Source organism: Euprymna scolopes, chromosome 32, assembly GCF_053919585.1.
Source record: "Euprymna scolopes isolate OS-2025 chromosome 32, ASM5391958v1, whole genome shotgun sequence".
Lineage (NCBI taxonomy): Eukaryota > Metazoa > Mollusca > Cephalopoda > Sepiida > Sepiolidae > Euprymna > Euprymna scolopes.
Window position 1 is genome coordinate 56,894,513 of NC_136513.1, and position 19,863 is coordinate 56,914,375.

Sequence of the window (19,863 nt, forward strand, 5' to 3'; positions counted from 1 at the left end):
AGAGATCGTCTTCCACTAGATTTTAAAGTCGACGTTTTACTCTGAAAGGCATGAAATTTGTTCTGATATTTCGTCTTTATTTCCCGAACAACTTATTCATCGTGAAATCTGGTTCTGGTTTATAATTACAAAGCTAGAAAACACACAAGCAAGTACAAAATTATTTTCCAATTTCTATTTTTTCTTTTAGTACTCATAGTGTTTCTGCTATTATACTTAACTTTAGTATTAACATAATCACAGTCTTGTTGAGCATTATTTCATGAAAAATTATTGTTATTTAAATAATTTTTGTAGAAAGAATTATTTCTAATTCCGTGGCTACTCGATATTGGATTAGCAAATATCGGGTCATAATTATCTTTTATATACGCTTTATATGTGCTATGCCTGATATTAAATGTAACATCTAAGAAATTAGTAATCTTAATTCCTCTTGTCATTTTAAGTTTACGGCCATTTTATGGCTTTGTATCTATATGTTTTGTATTCTATCAGCTTTTGAGTTCGTGGCAGTTTTAACTATATCTAGACCATCATCATTATGTAGTCTTATATACATAATTTTAATCAGATTAGCTTCAGTTTGTTTATTTATATAAATAAAATAGTAGATGTATGTATGTGCAAATATCTAACAGGTAAACTCTTAAACTACTGGTCACATAACACTGAAAGTAACAGGAAATAGGATGGTTTATAACGAGTAAAATCTTTGTATGGATGGATGAAAAGTGCGTACATACATATATCAGCAAGTTGTCATGCGACATGTTTATTTCAACTGGCCAACATGTTTTTACTTCTTTCTGCACATGCTCACATAAAATTCATTTCTTGAATTCTTTTAATATTCACACTTTATTATGTTTTTTTTTTCGATAACTGAATCGGTACAGAACGTGGATGGAACGCAAAATATTTTTGTTTCGATTCTAGCTGATGGAACCCAGTCATTTTTATTAACTTTTGCCTATCATGTGCTGTATTAATAAATGTGAATATCTGCATGATTTTAAATATGCTTTAACGTATTTTACGGCAAGCGGAATCAAAGTGTAGGCTGGGGAAATAAAATTTACTTAAGTAATTTAGTAAAATCTAAGATCATGTGGAATAATTCCGCTGTAAATGAATTACATTTTTTTCGATTTCGTTAACTAATGAATGTTTACTGCCGGAGTTAAGTCATTGTTTAGGTGTTGATATAAAAGGAAATAAATAGGCTTGTGTTCCTTTGACTTAAAATGGATGTTTTATGCACAAATTGATGGTTTAATATAGTTGTATTTGTCCTCCTTTTTGCACTATATATTAATCTCTTACTGTACATTGAACGAGTCCAACCATACTTTGCTACACCATACCAGGTGCATACAAAATTTCAGCTAGATAGGCCCAGTAGTTTCCGAGAAAACTTCTAGAGTAAATGTGGTATTGTGATGCCTAAACCATATTAATATTTATTAATCCCTAACTGTGCATCGAACTAATACCATAATAATTCAATTACTGCACATTGTCATAATAAAGATCTTTACAAAATTTCAGCTTGATCGGCCGAATAGTTTTCGAAACTATGTGTAATAAATAAACAAACATACTAAGAAAAATATAATATAGATATATCTTACTAAAGCTCTTTTACTAATTTTGACAGATGATGATTAATTAGTTATATAACATTGCCGCATCATTTGGAAAATATTGTTTTTATTAATGAAAGCGTTATGATTAGCAAAAACTTAACTCATCTATCTATCTATCTATCTATCTATCTAGTCATCCATCCATCCATCCATTCTGTCTATCTATGTATCTATGTGGTTGGGATCCATGGCCGAACAAATGTGATTCTCGCTCTCTCTTTCTCTCTCTCTCTCTCTCTCTCTCTCCAGATTTCCCTGTGTTCCATCAACTGCCTCAGATCTGCAGGAACACAGTTGGCATCATGTGCATTTGCTGTATTATGTAGATCTAGGTCGTCCTATGCTCGTGCGCCTCTATCGTGGAGTTTAGAGGAATACATTTCCCACCAGCTCTTGCTTGCTGTTCTGGCAGTGACTAGCAAATCGGAAACGTCGCTCCCTGATGGTAGTATATATGACAGGTAGGTTGCCATGAAGTTGCTCCTTCGTGGGATGGTCTTGCCAAGATATATTTAACACCGTTCGTAGCATACGCCAGCCACCAACACACATAACTGACGCAGATTATGCAGACGACATTGCTCTGTTCGCAAATAACATTGCTAATGCGCAAACGCTGTTACGTTACTAGAAAAGTCTGCAAATGACATTGGTCTTTACGTTAATGCGGATAATACAAGGTAATGACTTTCAATGCGGAGCGGGAGATGAAAGATATAGATGAAACAACATTGAAAGAATTCACTGAGTTTACGTATCTGGTCAGCAACATAGGTTCCACAGAGAGATATCGAAATTCGAATCTCAATTGAAGTCAAATAGGTCAAAACAACAAATACTCACATGAAACCTTTTGAAATGTTTAGATGACCGAATTAAATTACGCAACTAGACTATTTTGACAGATTCGACAGGTGCTGTCGACTATAAAGTAAAACAACATTCGCGCCCGTATATAAAGCATTCTCTTTCATTCTCTATTTTATCGAATTTTTATGCATGTTTTTCTTTTAAAGAATTATATGATTACCCATTAAGAATTAAATTTTCACAAAATAAATTTGCTTTTTAATCGACGTCTTATTTTTCGCTGATTGTTCAATTTCCTATCTTACAACAAAATGACAATTTTGATCAGATATTTTATTTTCTTATGACTTTTATGCAAACCCATTTATATATTTGTTCTCAATATTCCACTCACTTAATGATTGCTATATACATTCAACAATATATCGTAAGATTCTTTAATAGATAAAAAAGGTATTTTACTTTTAGAATAGTATTAAGTTTAGTATGCATGTTTACAACTATTAAGGTTTCAGATTTAAAATTATGAAGAGATGTTACGAACAGGATCTAATTTTTAGGCAGAAAATGTTATATTTAATCAACAGTATACCCATATATCCCCAAAAAAGAGAATAAAAGGTTGAACATATTACTAAATATTAAGTATGGAGAAATACGTTCTATCAATTTATTTTGCGATAGAATTTTTTGGTTAGAATGAGAGAGTAGAAATTTTTGGTTAGAATAAGAGAGTAAGTCTGTAACGTCACAGCATCGCAAAATAATGATAAAAAACAATAAATAAATCCGATTCGGCTTTTCTTTCTTTTTTTAAACAAGTTATTTATTACGTTTTTCTTTCTACCCATCTCGAACCCAGCTTAAAAGTTTTTTGCTGCCACATGTCCATCTAAACCGGTTGGCGTTTTCCTTTCTTCCGACTGCACGATGGCCACGCCCGACCCATTTTCGCCTTTACTTTACACGTCCATCTCCTTCAGTCCTAACTTTGTTCCTCTCCGACCACACGGTGTCTTTTTGTTCTCTTTTTCTTCAGACGCAAGCCCGAGAACACTTGCTGCTTCAATTATTTACTTTGTCATCCATCCTTCGATTGCTGCTGATATTTTCAGACGCCCTCAAATGCGCTCTGTTACAAATTAGGAGAAAGTTGGATTGGCAACTGATTTTGAAAGTAATTTGCTTTTTAGACTTACGACGTATGAGTTGTTTCATGGCGTTGCGTATTTATTGTTGATATATTTTAAACGCGACTCCATTGGTCAGTAGAATTACACTAGATCACAGAAAGAGTCAGGCAGATATCAGATTTAACAGAACCACGTATTAGGACAAGGTGATTGTTAAAATAAACTTTTGTTGCGTTTTTAATCAGCCAATAATGTCGAGTTCAGACTTCCTTGTATATATATTCATAACCAACCACGGAAATATAAAAAAAATTCTAAAAGCCCATTTTCTTACTAATGACCCGGCCGGGGAACTTATGGAAAAGATGAATACAATTACCTTCGACGTATACACATTCTTCTTTCCCCGGGGGTCATCTTCCAATAAAAAATGATGAATTCTAAGCTAACTCCGCACATACTTAAAGTTAAAGCAAAGAAAAACAAAACACTAGACGTTTTTTAAAAGTATCTATTCCTTCCTGACAAGAGTTACGAATTAATTTTGACCTGGACTGTCTCTTGAACAAATGAGAAAGTGTTGATTTCGAAAAGGTTCTTTCTGATATTGTGTTTATTTTGATAACTTCGTCCGGCCTCACAGTTCGTGGTCTACGGTTTTGGAAAGTATATTATTCTGATAGACATAAAAATAACTTAGTAGTTTTGCCTCTATTTTTTGTTTTTGTTCTCTAGACAAAAAATATAGAAAATAAGACACTAAGAGTGTTAACCCAGCTGGTGATTATTCGTTCGTTTCTTCTTTATTATCTCTTTCCTCTCTAACAAGTTTTCAGACAATGAAATTAAACAGGAGATATTTGGACACATTTCCAAATCATATTGTAATCGATATAAGGAAGTTATATATATATATATATATATATATATATATATATATATATATATATATATATATATATACGTTATCATCCTCTATACTTTTTAAAGATGCGATCACCCAATATTCAATGAAAGAATTACCAAATGTTATGAAGAACAGGGTTCCCCAAAGAACATAATGGAGCTGTGGATCGCTAACCCTAACACTAATACTAACACTAACACTAATACTAACATTAACAAGATAATTTCTAAAATAAATATGAAAACATTCATTTCAAATTTTAACACTAACTGATGATAATGTTTATAAGCATTTTTCTGTTTTTGATTAATAAAAATTTTTTGCATTTTTTATTAATTTATTTTTTATTTTATTTTTCATGAACCATTCTGAAACTCTTTACACCTGTAGTTATGTGTCATATTCCTTTCCAGTAAAATAGATAAAAAAATTAAATATCTGAACCCATTTAATTTTTCGATAAAAGTAGTTCGTCTTCTTTAAGAGAAGTGCTTCTGGGGCCTCTCAGCCTCACTTACATAGCCCCATGAAGCTCCCTTTGGGAAACTTAGAACTAGAGAATTTGCATGGAATTTCTAATAAAACCCTATATTTAATTTTTTATTTCCTTTTTCATGAAGCCTGTAGTTATGCATAATAACATTCCGCAGTAAAAATGTTCTTTAATTAAATGTCTGCAGTCATTTAATTTTTCCATATAAAGCATTTTGTCCTTTTTAAGAAAGGTCTTCAAGGGCCCCTCAACCTCAGCCTCAATCTCGTAGTTCTAGGGTTCTGTGGATCTCACTTTGGAAACTCTAATGTAGAACATGAAATTCAACCTAAAATAGACTTTTTTCCTTTCGGGTTAAGAATAAAATGTTGTATATATCTTCTGTTCAAATATGATGGAATATTTTTGTTTGGTCAGCATTAGCGCCGGATTCTATAAAATAGAAATATGTCCAAAGCTCCGACCAATGGTCTTGGAGATAGAGTCTCATAACAGGATGGATTCTAAAATTATATTAACTAGAATAGTTAGATAAGTGTGATTCATTTCAGACAAAAGATATTCAATAATGTTGTGGGGTCTGCGTTGAACGTCCATAGAATTCGCAGCAATTTTATAAAACAGATAAAAGATATAACTGTGGAATTGCAACGAGTTCCGCTAGTCTATATTATAATATTCTAAGATGTTTTATGTGTGTGATCTTTAAGGTAATTGTTCCACGAGTATTTGTTGACATTAAACGTGTTACCATCTATTTCCTTTTTAAAGATAGAATAGCTCTATAGCTGGAAATTCAATGCAAAAAAGTTGTTTATTATTATGTACTTTTATGATAGTTTTGTTGAATGTGAAATCCGGATGAAAATCGACATTCTTTATAACACATAATTATAAAATTATATCTTGAGATCTATATTCGTGCCGAGCGTTCATAGGATATCTTACAGACTCTCCTACATCTGCCCCAGTAACCAGGTATATTCTGAATCTACTTTAATCAGAGTAATTAAATATTTTTCAGTTTGAATAAAAGTGTACAATATTTTTTTTACTCATGTTCACCCCCTAGCAAGGCATATCGTCACTTGAACGTAAGGAACTACTATTTTGGACCATGTGTAGGAAAGATTAACAAGAGGTGGTTTTTACATTAAATTTAAACTTCTGTATACCAGTATAGTCAGGGATGCAGGTAGCAGAAAGGGAATTACTATGTTCGAGAGAATAATTAGAGCAGAAAGTCTTCTGGCAATCAGGGACATCAACAGTGAAGAGGTGTGGTTTTGTTGCTAAGCAGCTTTATCGAGGATATATACGCTGAGGGGGCACAAGTGCAATGAGTCCCTCGGAGTACATTCCATAGATAATATCGTGGGATCTGCGCTAGACGCTCATAGGAGGCACGACGGCTAAATACAACAGATGCAGTATATAACTGCGCAATATCCAAGGGGTGCACTCGTCTTTATTATAATATGCTAAAATGATTCATGTTCGTGTTTCTTAAAACGAAGGCTCAGTAAGTATTTACTTACGGGACGGCAATAGAAAGAATAACATTTAATGGAATACGTTATTTATTTGTGTAAAACATAAATAAAAAATAATCTCCTTGGTTATTGTTTGTGTCTGATATAATATTTATTTGCAGTTTCTTTCACAGCATGTAATTTTGTAATACACACAGGAAAACTGAGTAAATAATAATTAAAATAAACGAGAAGATGAAATAAGATGAGGTTTACGATTATTCCGGCACACAAGCGAACAGATTTAAGACATCATTTCGAGCCAAATGTTTTTTAACAAGCGGAGCAATTTGAATAAACATTGAGTCTCATATAATGTATGCAACTTAAAGAACAGTCGAATAAAATATTCAATAGATTGACATTTGATTCCATTATCTAAGAAATAAGTTTCTATATTTACCAATACAGCTGTCATACAACTGTTGACAATATCACATTTTGATTTACTATAATTTGAAGAGGATTCTAAAGGAGGTGAGAGCTCTCTTGCGCAGGTGAATGAAAATGACCTTGCAAATGATCAGAGGTTCGTATTGCTAAACGATTGGACTAATCAGAAGCTCTCGAACCTAAATAGAAACTAACGATTTTGAGCACCGTCCACATATAAAGTGCAACGAGTTGAAAGTAACAGAGAAATATAATTCTGCGTGGGTATGTTTCTTTATCGCCTCGTATTAGTTTATTTCACCCACACAAATTTACGCACGCTAAATCAATTTCATCTTGAACTGAACTTTATTACTAATGTTTTCTGGGGACATCATTAGACTAATTTGATTAAATAAATAATTTAATCATGCCAATAAAGCGAAATTTCTTATTGATTTTTTCGAGCGAAATAATTCAGTAACTTATTTTCACGTTCATATAACGCTATATATATAGACATATAGATAGATAAAAAAAATAATAGATAGATAAATAGAGAGTTATACAGACAGACATATAAACAAATATAGATTGATAGATTCATATATATATATGTGTGTGTGTGTGTGTGTGTGTGTGTGTGTGTGTGTGTGTGTGTGTGTGTGTGTGTGTGTGTGTGTGTGTGTGTGTGTGTGTGTGTGTATAATGGTTGTATCGATTGGTTTCTTAGAAGTACATCCAATGAAACCCTTGTGGTTCTTAAACAGTGATTGATGGAGGACAAAGCTGGTATATAGTCTGTTTATTATATAAACATTATTGGTTACATATATGTAAAATGTTTTTGACTCCTAATGGGGATATGAGACGAATGGGTTCGCCAATCATTTTTATAATCACCGGCTGTGCTAAACAACCAATGAAAACGTTTCTAAATTATTATAAAAATTGTCGAATTTTGATTTCATCAGTTCGGCGTTAACTACGTCACGGACCGCATTTGATTCTTGGCCGCCATCTTGGTTACTGGTCTAAATTACGCTGCCATCTTTATTCACAATGTCTCAAAACTTAACAGGTTATTCGCCCAACATCGTCTTTTCTTCGACGGGTCGGAATCTAAATTTGAATTGTGGCAGGTAAAATTTCTGGGATATCTAAGGATTCGAAAACTACACAAAGTCATACAATCTCTAACAGAGAATCCAAACGACCCCGAATTTCTCGGAAAGAACGCGACTGTTTTTGCAGAACTGATTCAATGCTTAGACGATTGAAGTCTGTCTCTGATTATAAGAGCCGCATTGGATGATGGACGGAAAACATTGAACATATTACGAGAACATTATTTATCAAAAGGGAAACCGAAAATTATCTCACTATATACAGAACTAACGTCTCTGAAACGTAACAGGATGAAACGATTACCGACTACGTTATAAGGGCAGAAACCACCGCCAATGCCTTAAAACTCTCAGGTGAAATAATAAGCGATAGCTTGTTGATATCAATGACCCTCAAGGGACTTCCAGCCGATTTTAAACCATTTACAACTGTTATAACTCAGAAAGACAAACCCATAAATTTCAGCGAATTAAAAGTGGAATTGCGCAGTTACGAAGAGACTAATCGTATGCTCGTGGACAATAATAACGCCAGTAATATTATGAAGTTCAAAAATGCTTCTCGAAAGCAGACACCACCAAATTACGCACCTCACTGCAACGTGTTCTCCAAAAGTAATTTTCCCAAGAAAAAGAATAAAATTATCTGCTATAATTGTGGACGACCCAACCTTAAAAGTTTCCAATGTCGGTATAAACGCTCTTAAATGGACTCCGTAAAAAACGTTGAGAACTTTGAGGAAGAACATACATTTCTATTCACATGTAACTTTGACAATACCACAAACGGTAAAAATCTTCTTGTAGACTGTGGTGCTACAGCGTACGTTATCACCAAGGAATCTGATTTTATTAATTTTGATGCAAACTTTGATCCACAAATTCATTTTGTCGAACTTGCCGACGGTAGTCAAATAAATGATATAGTCTTGAAAAGAGGCGATTCTAAAATATCCCTAAAAAATTATAAAGGCGAAATCTGTAACTGTGTTCTAAAAAATGCTCCGTTCATACCTACATTTAAACAAGACATATTTTTCCGTGCAGGCCAAAATAAGTCAAAATTGATATACCACAATGGAACTGTATTTGACATTAAAGAAAATGGCCGACTATATTATTTAAAAAGTATGGTTCCCTCAAAAACTGCCTGTCACGACTTGGAAACCTGGCATAAAATTCTAGGACACTGCAATACAGCTGATATTAAAAAATTACCAAATGTAGTCGAAGGCATGAAAATAATACCTCCAGACGGTCTCCCAAATTGTGATGTGTGTGCACAGGGGAAAATGACAAAATATATGTGCCGAACGCTAGACAAAAAAGCTACGAAAATTCTCTCACTTGAGCATTGTGACTTAGCAGGTCCGATAAGCCCGATGGGGAGAAATAATCCAAGGTACGTTTTGAACTTTATTGATGATTTTTCCGGTTTGATTATAGTTTATTTTCTAAAAAAACAAATCCGACACTATCCTCGCCACTAAGAAATATTTGGCTGATATTGCCCCGTACGGTTCAGTAAAATGTATTCGCTCAGACAATGGGACTGAATTTACTAGTAAAGACTTTGAACTTCTATTGATTAACCACCGTATTAAACACGAGAAATCAGCGCCGTATTCCCCCTTCCAAAATGGCGCCGTTTAAAGGGCATGGCGAACCCTTTTTGAGATGACAAGATGCCTACTTATCGAATCGAAATTAGCGCATAGTTTATGGGTGTACGCTTTAATGGCAGCATCATATATCAGAAATAGATCGTTCAATAAGAGGCTAGGAAAAACGCCGTATAAAGCGTTTTGCAGTGTAAAACCTAAAATGAACAGAATGCATCTATTTGGTTCTGATTGTTTTGCATTTATAGAAAACACCAGTAAACTAAATACTAAAAGCAAAAAAGGTACTTTCGTATGATACGATAAAAAACAGTCCGGCATGTTTAATCTACTTTTCAATCAAAAATGCCATAAAAAGGGTTAGATGTGTAAAATTCAATGATACATTAAATTTAAAAAATGGCGATCCAGTGGATGAAAAACGTGAAATATTACCTAGCATCTTAATCGATCACAATGAAAATATTAATAACGACATTTACAGTAGAACTTCTGACGAAAATATTAACTAGACACGTCGATACCCAATAAGGGAGCGAAAAAGGCCAGACTTCTTACAAATTGAAAAGATGCAAGATTACGCCGTGGATTACTGTTACTCGATGAACAGCGCAAAGTTATTATGAGGCGATTAATTCAGAAAATCACCAAGAATGGGAACAAGCTATGATATTCGAATTGAAAGCGTTATCTGAAAATAACACATACGAAATAGTGGCAAAACCAACAGATAAAAATATTTCTTCACGCTGGGTTTTTTTTCTCAAAAAATCACAGCTTCTGGCAGTGAAACTTTTAAAGCAACATTTGTTGCAAAAGGTTTTTTACAAATTTCTGGAGTGGAATATTTTGCAACATTTTCACCAACGACAAATTTAACGACAATTAGAATTTTATTACAACTTGCCGCTAAATACAATTTAAAAATACATCAAATGGATGTAAAAAATGCTTATTTAAATGCTCCAATTGACTGTGAAATCTACATTTACTCTCCAGAGGGATTTAAAATGGAAAATAAAAATTGGGTGTGGAAATTAAATAAATCGTTATATGGACTAAAACAGAGTGCACACAATTGGAATTTAACACTCCATAATTATTTAATAGAACAGGATTCAAGCAATGTCCTGTAGACACATGCATGTATACCAAAAATGTAGGTAATAAATTGTTGATTTTGGTTTTTTGGGGTTGACGATATATTACTCGCCTCAAACTGTGACAACACTTTAAAAGATGTTAAAAATGAATTAAATAAAAAAAAATTTAAATAGCCGATTTTGGACGACTGTCATGGTGCCTCGGTATAAAATTTACCTGTGAAAATGAAACTATAACTATGAACCAATCACGAAACATTGAAAAAATTCTGCTCAAGTTCGGAATTCAAGAATGTAAGCCGCGTTTAATTCCCGTCGAAATGGACATAAATAAAAAAATATATAGTGACCGAAACAAAATCCATAGATAATCAAATATACAGAGAAATGGTAGGGAGTCTCATCTACTTTATGACCGCCACTAGGCCTGTCATATGTTACACTGTAACAAAGCTATCTCAAAACTTATCAAAACCGACAATTAAAGACCTTAATCGTGCAAAACAAATCCTTCGTTAACCAAAAGTAATAATAATAATAATAATAATAATAATAATAATAATAATAATATATAAAAAGTTTACATATCCTCTAAATTTAAAAGGATTTTCAGATTCAAATTGGGATAGCTCTGATGATAGAAAAAGTATAGCGGGGTATTGTTTTAGACTGTCAAAGACTGGACCTATGATCTCTTGGAAAACTAAAAAGCAATAAATTGTTGCCCTCTCTACTTGTGAAGCAGAATATGTGGTTCTTACTCATTCCGCGCAGGAGGCAATTTTTCTGAACACCCTTCTAAAATCTATTTTAAAACCAGATCTAAGTAAAAAAAACCTATAGTAATTCATTATGATAATCAGAGCAGTATCTTATTAGCAAATAATTCTATGATTCCTCAAAGGTCGAAGCATATTGATATCAGATATCATTTTATAAGGGATGAAATAAGGAAAAAGATCTATTACTCTTACTTATGTGACTCTGGAAATAATGTAGCCGACATTTTCACTAAACCTATAAAAAGAATAAAATTAAGACATTTTATAATCGAACGTTTTGGAATTTAATTATGAATAAATCTCTTTTCAGAAACCCAAAAAGATAAGCATAAACAGTCAAAATCACACCAAAAAGAAAATTGTAAATTGACGCGGGCACGACGTTAAACTGCGACCATTTCTAACATACTAACCAAATTAACCAACTAATACTTAACATAATGTTTCCAGTTTTTGTTTAAAAAAAGCCAGGGGTTCAAACCCTTTTCTTTGTAAATTTCTTATTTGTCAAATAATTCTTTTTTGTGTCTTTTTTTTTTTACAAACATTTGTTAAAAAAATGTATATTTGTGAATTTTTGTGCATATGTTTATATATATGTGAAAAGTATTCTATTTGTATGTTTATATATATTTGAAAAGTGTTTATTTTTATATGCATAAAAAAACTCAATGTCATAAAAAATGGCTTCTTTTTGCACACATTATGCCAATATATTAATAATTATTTTTGACCAATGAGAATAAAGACAAATTCCCCCAAGACCAGAAGAAAAAAAAGAAAAAACAAAAAACAAGAAAAAACAATTATTTTATTGGTTTATTTTATTTTGTTCATTTATTTTTTTATTTTTATTTTTATTTATTTATTTTTCTTTCCTTTTCTCAAGTCAAACCAAAATTGAATCCGAAATGATTTTTCCATTATATCAAAAAAGGGGGTGTCTAAAATGTTTTGGACTCCTAATGGGGGTATATATTTAATTGCCGCCCACATCGGCAATATTTGGCACAAGGCCTGGAAAGTGGGATACCCGCAGGCTCCCCTAAAGGAGGGGCACTCCTGCAATTTTAAAAATTGCCTGAGTAACTCCGTCGGCATTCCCCGGTCGGGGCGCCTCAGGCAGCAAGCAATAAACTTGCCCCACCCGAAAGCCCGATGGCAAGGCCTGGGAGGGTGGACCTCCTAGGTATTACCCAGGCGGTGTACCTCAGTCCAACAGGTGCTGAGCCGGTTCCCGGCCCCTCACCTGTTGGGCTGAGTGTCAAGTGACGAATCTTTGACATGTACTACCCTGTCTCCCTGCAGCCGAAGCCGCTAGGAGACCTTCCCCATCAGACGAGTGATTGGGGTAGATATTTATTTGCTGCCCACCTCAGCAAAATGTGGCACAAGGCCGGAAAGTGGGAACCCCGCAGGCTCCCCTAAAGGAGGGGCACTCCTGCAATTTTAAAAATTGCCTTAGTAACCCCGTCGGCATTCCCCGGTCGGGGCGCCTCAGACAGCAAGCAATAAACTTGCCCCACCGGAAAGCCCGGTGGCAAGGCCTGGGAGGGTGGACCTCCTAGGTATTACCCAGGCGGTGTACCTCAGTCCAACAGGTGCTGGGCCGGTTCCCGGCCCCTCACCTGTTGGGCTGAGTGTCAAGTGACGAATCCTTGACATGTACTACCCTGTCTCCCTGCAGCCGAAGCCGCTAGGAGACCTTCCCCATCAGACGAGTGATTGGGGTATGAGACGAATGGATTCGCCAATCATTTTTATAAACACCGGCTGTGCTAAACAACCAATGAAAACGTTTCTAAATTATTATAAAAATTGTCGAATTTTGAATCCAATCAATTCGCCGTCAATTACGCCACGGACCGCATTTGATTCTTGGCCGCCATCTTGATTACTGGTCCGAACTACGCCGCCATCTTTGTTCAACACAATGTCTCAAAACTTAACAATACATGCATAAATGTTTCGGTGGAATGCTAATTAAAGAAGACCACTTCATCAGATCAAAAAAGAGGCGATATTTAAAAGAGAGTCAAAATTACATTCTTTTTTATAGATATTTGGGTGTGATTTACGCTTGGGAAGAAAGTGGGGTGTATACTTTGTGAATGTGAACAGTGGGAGTATTAATTGGAGAGCGGTGTGGTGAAGGAAGGGAGTAGATGTGGGAGTTAAGGGAAGAGGTAGAAATTACGATCTCATGTAGTCAAGCTGTTGCAGTGGGGAAGTATTGGCATTATTTTAACTTGGCGGTTGTTTATTGGTCTAACATTTTGATTTGATCTGAAATAATAGCCTCATTGCTGTTAACCTCCTTATCTTTAGTTTTTATGGCTGTTTTTTTTTTCTGGCGACGACTACATTATCCATCAATTTATTGTTAAGTTTTATTTATTTATTTGTTTTATTTCTCCCCTTTTTATCAGTTCATTTGCTTCTCGTTTCCAAATTATTTATTTATTGGTTTATTTATAATATATGTTCATATGATTAAACTATCAGTCAATGAATAGATATACCAGCTTATTTATATTATTTAAATAAAAGTGGTATACTGGAAGTTATATTTTCACTCTACCGCGGTGTTTGAAGTAATTTCAGCGGCAAAGGAAGAGTTGAAAGGATACAAAGTAGTCCCAATAGACTGCAAATTAATAACTATACTTACTAAAAACCGATACACGTCTAATTAATTAGTAACTACACTCACCAGAAAAGCTTATGAGAATAGGCTAGTTTAAAGAGTTGAAAGGTTACAAAGTAGTCCCAATAGACCGCAAATTAATAACTATACTTACTAAAAACCGATACACGTCTAATTAATTAGTAAATACACTCACCAGAAAAGCTTATGAGAATAGGCTAGTTTAAATACTTAGTTAGTTAAGGAAGAAACCGGCCTCTCATTACCCCTCAACACAATCTCAAACGATACCGTTTAGTACTATATTAAACGAGCAGAAACACAATATGCCACCAAATGGATAAAGATGAGTGCACTTTGCATACTTTGCATGTATATGGCCTGAAAAACCTATCTCTATAACGATACATATAGACCTATAAAATATAGTTATACTTTAGTATTAAGGAAAAGATTATCAACCCAAATGAAAAAATGAAAACCATCGAAATTAGGTTTTTATATATAGATATTGAAACCTTTGCGGCTGTAATTACTTAAGACACCACAGTACAGTAGAAAATATAACGCAGTATAGCACCTTTATTTAAATCATATAAATAGGCTTGTATATCTATATTCACTTAACCAAATGGGTATATATCTTATAAATAAACAAATAAATACATAATTTGAAAACGAGAAGCAAATAAGAAGATAAATAAAGTGAGAAATATAATAAATAAATAAATAGAACTTAACAATAAAATAGGTGGATAATGTAGTCGCCGCCAGAAAAGAAAAAAAACATAAAAACTAAAGATGATATTTATAGTCGTAAAATTGATAACAGTGATGAGGCTATAATATTACCTCAGATCAAAGCGAAAAGTTGGGCCAATAAACAACCGCTAAATTAAAATAATACCAATACCCTTCACTCCTACAGCTTGACCACATGAGATCGTAATTCCTCCCTCTCTCTTCAACCCCCATCCCTACTTTCTTCCTGGACCACACCCCCTCCAATACACATACTGCTCACATATAGCAAGTATACACCACACTTTCTTTCAAAGCGTAAATCCAGCTAAATATCTTATAAAAACGAATGAAATATTGATTTTTTTGGTCTGATGAAGTTGTCTCTTTGAATTAGGATTCCACCGAAACAGGTATGCACATATCTAACCAATAATATTTGTATATTAAACTGCCTTGATAGAGTTCAAAATAGACTTCGTAGCCTTGTAGGAGATATACTTTTCTCTTCTCTGCAACCTCTATCTCACAGAAGAGATGTTGCGAGTTTGTCTCTGATGTATCGTTATTTTCATGGAAATTGTTCGACCGAGCTTCAGTCTATGGTCCCTCCTCGCCAAACTTTCACAAGAAACACTCGTCTAGCCGAAAACACTATAAATAATTCCCGCCACTCGTTATCTGTGCCTTAATCTAAACGTAGATTCCATAAACAAAGCTCCTTTTTTAGAACTGCACGCCTGTGGAATTGAATTCCGTTTTTTCCTGCTTTCCAGCTGACTACAATATGGTTGTCTTCAAGTCTGACGTAAACAAGTTCCTGATGAGCCATTTCACTTGTTAACAAATTTACCGAATTTCCATTACTAACGATTACTATATTGTCCAATTTCTGCTGTACACTCTTTAACCCTTATCCTCGAGTGGCCGCTTGGCCTTGATAAGTGGTTATGCATATGTAAAAAAACAGACTATATAATATATATAAAAAATATATATATGAAAAAGTGTATATTCCAAATTTCAAGATGTTGAATATTTTACAATGTATGCCGTTATGTACAGTGACATGCACGGTCCTGGACATGACCTTAAACTATATCCAGTGGTAAGGCCCCAGCTGGTGGGCTTTGGGGAGTGTGGAGCCACCCTTTAATTGGCATTACTCCCAGGTCCACTCTGACCCGGAGTGGTAGTACCTGTTAGGGTCCCAACTATGGGTTAAATAGAAACCGACTTGCAAAAAACATATATTCTATTAAAAAGAAATTCTTCAAAATCACCGGATTCGGCATTAAATAACCTGAAAAGGGTTGATATGCCGTAAAACAAAAACAACCAACCAACAGTGACATGCACAATTCTTGACAGCAACTTTTTCGTAGCACAAAATCATTAATTTAATGAGTTTATCAATCAATGGATTTATTTTGCCCTTAACTCATCGGAGGAAAAAGCAACTATCAATTCAGCAAAAGTAAATAAATGCATGATTTCAAAGTCCAAAAATTGGGAGAGAAGTTGCAATTACCTTCTTCTTTTTTCTTACGCCAAGCTTGAATTTTCAAACAAAATCACTAAAATTTAAATTCACATATTAATAAATTGTATTCATTTTAATATACATGAATAAAAGAAATATTTTATTTAATAGTGTATTCATTTATTATTTATGATTAGTCTATATATATTTACTTAGATCATATTTATAGCAGTAAAATTTATAATATGTGTCTAAATATTAAACATTTTGAAATTTGGAATTATGACTTCAGTCATTTATTTGTTATATACTCTGTAATTACATGGAGTTTCATAAATTAAAAGATTGGTATAAAAAATGTGAAGCAGAATTGAAAAGAAACATATTTCCTTACACACACACACACACACACACACATATATATATATATATATATATATATATATATAAGCTATACCCTGCCATGCGTTGCTGTGCCTCAAATTGGCTCAATGGAAAAGGTTCCAAAATGAGAAAATGCATGTTTCTTATAGGTTTAATTTCCCATTTCGTATGGGTACACAGTTTTTGTTGTTCCATTTTCTTAGCTCATATAAATATTTTCTGGTTTGGTGACTCTTGAACACGTAGCATAAATTGTCCATGTGAAAAAACAGTCATTGTGTAGCTGCAAGCCTCACAATTGTACAGATCGTTCCCTGAGCTTTGTTGGTGGTTATTGCAAACGACAATAAAATTGGAAAGTGAAATTTCCTAAAGTGTAATAATGAATCCGGTGGAATCATAGGAATGAGTGAAAAGTCTTGTTAAGATTGTTGTTTCTATGATATTGTTTGTTAATTTTTTTACTGCAAGCCATGTGCCATTGCAAAGCTTGGATTGGTTTATATTTCACAACATGATAATTAGTACGCATATTTTTAGTTGCAGTACTGGCAAATCTAGCTATTTAGAGACATATTATTTAAAAAAAAAAAAAAAACGGCCATTTTAATTGTCTCATAATCCGAGGTGCGCCTCCCAATCTTTCAGGCATAGTTAATCCACATTAATAAACTCACGATTAACCAGACTCAAAATGAAACGGGAAGTACGCTCAAGTGTTTTTGAGTATTTTAATGATTTTAAGCGATTTAAATCGTCTTTTAATCGTCTTTTCATTACATCTCGCTATTTTCATTTTTCAATTTCATTTTTTATTTTTTTCTACTCGCCTGAGGATGACCACTGGAGGTCGAAAACGTTCGCGATTATCGGAAATTTCTTTTTCACTCGAAAAAAAAAACGTTAGGAAAATGGTTCGACAAAGAGAAAAGAAGGATTACAAGAAAAACAAGAAAGAGTTGTCTGTGCTATTAAATGAAACTTGCATAAAACAAAAAATGCTGCCCAAAAATACTAATATATATATATATATATATATATATATATATATATATATATATACTACTCAGGTAATGCTATACAGACTTTGAAATGTATGGCTATTTTCTTTTCGTTCGGAAATAGAACAAAAATATCTATTTCACATTACGAACACATCAAATATATTTTCTTTAAATCCACTATTCCGTAGAAGTTTGGAAATAATGACAAAACGTTAATGAATGTATAATTTTGGTTTGTTTCTTTTTCATCTCTCCATATATATATATATATATATATATAGTATAATGTTGATCTGTTTTTCATTCTTGTCACTTATTATTTTATTTATTTTATTTATTTTATTTTTCAGGAATCTGTTTCGTCTTCACTTCCGATGGAGATGGAGACAACACCGATGTGCTTGATTAGAACTTCAATTTACATTCAACGAACGCAATTTTGAAGAAGGAAGTTTAAAATCACTTCGACTTGAACGAACCAAAAGTTAATCCAGAGAATTTGTCGACTGTGAGAGCGTTAAATGTCTCAGTGACACGCCACTGACGTGCTAATAACTTCCACGCTATCTCTAAGGGATATTTCCGACGTCATCTTGCAGAATCGATTCGTTCAGACGAAATTCCTGTTCTACTGGTACACCTGGGGATTTTTTTTTATTTCAAGATCTGATAGATTATAAACTATCGATATATTCAGTATCCACTTCGGATCAGTGTTCACGATTTTCAAGATATGAATTTGAAGTAACAGTACGGAATAAAAATCGCTTATAATAAACAAATATATTTCTGTAATAAAAATAATTGCCCTTTAATCAATAAATAGTTAACATTTAAGAGAATATTCAGCAAAAATAATTAAATGCACCTATGTACAGTCACGTGAGTAATTACTTTCATTTCTTCCAGTTTCATCCTTATGTTTAATACTACCCACAACCACTTATCTGGCGATGAGTGATACCATAAAACTGCAGTAAAGTGTTAAGCTAAATACATTTTATTATCGTTTATCATATATATGTAAACGGGTTTGGTTTGAAATTGATCAAGTTTTAATGTTTATTACTTATTATAAAATCAAATACGTGCCAGAGTATGAGAAAGCATAAATAAAACATTTGCACCTGAGGTAAACAATATATGAAATATTAAAAAAGACCACCCCTTATACCACATAATATTATTTATTCTGACATTTAAAACGCGTCGTTATGACGTCAGATTGTACAATATATGATGATATCTATGCTATTCATGAATTACAAATAACAATGCTCTTTTTCTAAACTATTACTTTTAATTTTTCCTTAATTGAAACTGCCGTTTTTGAAAGTGAATTTTCTCCACTTCAAATTTATAACGAATGGCATGTATTTATCTTGAGAAGGAGGGAAAATTGGGATGTTAACTTATGAGTAATATAAGCATTTCATAAATTGCGAAAATGATAACATATCGTGTATTCGAGGCCAAGTTCCACCTAATTATTGCGGGGACACGTGCAACCATGGTTACAGTATATTAAGAAAAACTTATCTTTTGAAGTAATATTAATTTCTGTCTGAGAACGCATCGGCCGCAAATCAATAGTCTGAATAGGTAAAAATAATCCGATTCTCTCAATTATCAGTATACATACATACATATATATATATATATATATATATATATATATATATATATACGGAAAAAATATATATGTAAGTAAATACATATATGCATATACATATATATATATATATATATGTCTATGTGTATATATACATATTGAAGTAAATACTGAAAATCGATACATAAAATAGTATATCTCCTTATAGAATGTTATGTGACTACATGAAATAATGCTCATAGTTTAGGCAAAAGTAAATATATCTATTTAGCAACAGCATCTTACTTAAAATATATCCGGGGAGAATTTAAAAAAAAAGGACCTTTTTCAGGGGGTTTTATGAAACAAATAAGCCTAGAAAAAGCACGCACACGCACACGCATTCGCACTTTGTAAACACAATCAATAAAATAAAAATGCCGGCTTCAAATTAACCAGTTATTTTTAAAATTTAAAATATAA

At 33.3% G+C, this 19,863-nt stretch overlaps 1 long non-coding RNA gene across 1 annotated transcript in view; it reads left to right on the forward strand.

The window, feature by feature from the left end:
• The window catches only part of LOC145256111 (uncharacterized), a 634,969-nt gene extending 615,554 nt beyond the window's left edge, over positions 1-19,415 (forward strand). Inside the window, exon 3 of the long non-coding RNA XR_013863937.1 lies at positions 18,140-19,415. This is a non-coding gene — a long non-coding RNA (uncharacterized LOC145256111). The remainder of the gene's footprint in view (positions 1-18,139) is intronic.
• The last annotated feature ends 448 nt before the right edge of the window (positions 19,416-19,863 follow it).